A 3396-nucleotide genomic window follows, 5' to 3' on the forward strand; every position below is an offset into this window, starting at 1 on the left:
TATTCTCCTGATACTGTTCTAAAAAAATAGAAATGGAAGGAAAATTTCCAAACTCTTTTTTTTTCTGAGGCCAGCCATCACCTTGATCCCAAAACCAGACAAGGATCCCATCAAAAAAGAGAACTACAGACCAGTATCCTTGATGAACACGAATGCAAAAATTCTCACCAAAATACTAGCCAATAGGATTCAACAGTACATTAAAAGGATTATTCACCACGACCAACTGGGATTTATTCCAGGGCTACAAGGTTGGTTCAACATCTGCAAATCAATCAATGTGATACAACACATTAATAAAAGAAAGAACAAGAACCATATGATTCTCTCCATAGATGCTGAAAAAGCATTTTGCAAAGTGCAGTATCCCTTTATGATTAAAACTCTTCAAAGTGTAGGCATAGGGTGCACATATTATCAATATTATCAAAGCCATCTATGAAAACCCACTGCAAATATCATTCTCAATGGCGAAAAACTGAATACTTTTCCGCTGAGGTCAGGAACACGGCAGGGATATCCGTTATCACCACTGCTATTCAACATTGTACTAGAAGTCCTAGCCTCAGCAATCAGACAACAAAAAGAAATTAAGGGCATCCAAATTTTGCCAAATTGGCAGAAGAGAAGTCAAACTATCCCTGTTTGCAGACGATATGATACTGTATATGGAAAACTTAAAGGACTCCACTCCAAATCTGCTATAACTTGTATAGGAATTCCGTAAAGTGTCAGGATATAAATCAATGAACAGAAATTGGTTGCTTTTTTTTATACCAACAAGACTGAAGAAATAGAATTAAGAAGTGAATCCCATTTACAATTGCACCCAAAACCCTAAGATACCTAGGAATAAACCTAACCAAGGAGACACAGAATCTATACTCAGAAAACTCTATAGTACTCATGAAAGAAATTAAAGAAGACACAAAGAAATGGAAAAATGTTCCATGCTCCTGTATTGGAAGAACAAATATTGTGAAAATGTCTATGCTACCTAAAGCAATCTACACATTTAATGCAATCCCTATCAAAATCCCATCCGTTTTTTTTCAAAGAAATGGGACAAATCATCCTAAAATATATATGGAACCAGAAAAGACCTCGAATAGCCAGAGGTATATTGAAAAAGAAAGCCAAAGTTGTTGGCATCACAATTCCAGACTTCAAGCTCTATTACAAAGTTGTCATTATCAAGATAGTAGGGAACTGTCCCCAAAACAGACATAGATCAATGGAACAGAATAGAGAGCCCAGAAATACACCCTCAACTCTATGGTCAACTAATCTTCAACAAAGCAGGAAGGAATGTCCTATGGAAAAGAGACAGCCTCTTCAACAAATGGTGTTGGGAAAATTGAACAGCCACATGCAGAAAAATGAAGTTGGACCATTTCCTTACACCATACATGAAAATAGACTGGAAATGGATGAAGAAGCATAATGTGAGAAAGGAATCCATCAAAATCCTTGAGGAGAGAACAGGTAGCAACCTCTTTGACCTCAGCAGCAGCAACTTCTTCCTAGGAACATCGCTAAAGGCAAGGGAAGCAAGGGCAAGATTGAACTATTGGGATTTCATCAGATCAAAAAGCTTTTGTTTGCACAGCAAAGGAAACAGTTAACAAAGCCAAAAGATGACTGTCAGAAGTTATCTGGGAGAAGATATTTGCAAATGACATACCAGATAAAGGGCCAGTATCTATCCAAAATCTATAAAGAGCTTATCAAACTCAACTCCCTAAGACCAAATAATCCAATAAAGAAATGGGCAGAGGACATGAACAGACTTTTCTGCAAAGAATACATCCAAATGGCCAACAGACACATGAAAAAATGCTCCACATCACTCGGCATCAGGGAAATACAAATCAAAACCAGAATGAGATACCACCTCACCCCTTTCAGAATGGCTAAAATGAACAAGTCAGTCAATGACAGATGCTGGCGAGGATGTGGAGAAAGGGCAACCCTCCTACACTGTACGTGGGAATGCAAGCTGGTGCAACCACTCTGGAAAACAGCGTGGAGGTGCCTCAAAAAGCTGAAAATAGAACTAGCCTATGACCCAGTGATTGTAGTACTGGGTATATACCCTAAAGATACAAACGTGGCATTCTGAAGGGGCATATGCACCCAAATGTTTATAGCAGCAATGTACACAATAGTTAAACTATGGAAAGAACCTAAATGTCCTTCAACAGATGAATCAATAAATAAGATGTGGTATATATGTACAATGGGATACTATGCAGCCATCAAAAGAAATGAAATCCTGCTATTTGTGATGACGTGGATGGAACTAGAGGATATTATGCTTGGCGAAATAAATCAATCTGAGAAAGACAACTATCATATGATCTCCCTGATATGATGAAGTGGAGATGCAACATAGGCGGTTTTGGGCGTACGAAAAGAAAAATAAATGAAGATGGGATTGGGAGGGAGACAAACCATAAAAGACTGAATCTCACAAAACAGACTGAGGGTTGCTGGGGGGGGTGTTTTGGGAGAGGATGGTGGGGGTATGGACATTGGGGAGGGCAGGTGCTATGGTGAGTGATGGTGAGTGCTGTGAAATGTGTAAACCTGGTGATTCACAGACCTGTGCCCCTAGCGATATAAACACATTATATGTTTATAAAAAATTTAAAAAAATAATTTAAAAAATCCATTAAAGAAAAAGCACATATTGCAAGCCCAGAGCTAATCTCATATTCAATCAAAAAAGTTTCAAAGTTTTCCCCATAAAGATCAGAAAAAAGACAAGTGTGTCCACTTTCACTACTCTCATTTGACATAGTACTGGATGTCCTAGCCAGAGAAACAAGGAACACAAAGAAATAAAAGACTCCAAAAAAAAAAAAAAAGGAAGAAGTAAAATTTTCTTTTTTTGGATAACATGAACTTACATGTAAAAGAATCCTAAAAACTTCACAAAAATTTTTGAATAAACAAATTTAATAAAGCTGCCAAATACAAGATCAATATATAAAAGACAAGAATTTTGTTTTGTTTCATTTTTTTAACAGTTTTTCATGTCATCCTTGCTCAATGATCATGCTAATCTTCTATGCATGATTCCAATTTTAGTATATGTGCTGCCAAAGTAAGCACAAGACAGGAGCATTTTAACACTCTAATGATGAACTATCTGAAAAAATAAAGAAAACAATCTAATTCACAATAGCATCAAAAATAATAAGATACTTAGGAAAAGATTTAACTAAGAAGATGAAAGATCTGTACCCCATAATCTATGATATTGATAAAGAAATTGAAGGAGACACAAATGGAAAGATAGCTCATATTTATGAATGGTAAGAATTAACATTGTTAAAATGTCCATACTACCGAAAACCATCTGTAAATTCAATTCCTAACAAAAATCCAATG

The 3396-nt window shown here is 36.4% G+C and overlaps 1 pseudogene; it reads right to left on the reverse strand.

Annotated features, from left to right (window-relative positions):
* Positions 1-3000: 3000 nt before the first annotated feature.
* On the reverse strand, positions 3001-3117 carry LOC131820717 (U6 spliceosomal RNA; annotated as a pseudogene).
* Between the last annotated feature and the right edge of the window lie 279 nt (positions 3118-3396).

The sequence above is a fragment of the Mustela lutreola genome, chromosome 18, assembly GCF_030435805.1.
Source record: "Mustela lutreola isolate mMusLut2 chromosome 18, mMusLut2.pri, whole genome shotgun sequence".
In the NCBI taxonomy this organism is placed as follows: domain Eukaryota; kingdom Metazoa; phylum Chordata; class Mammalia; order Carnivora; family Mustelidae; genus Mustela; species Mustela lutreola.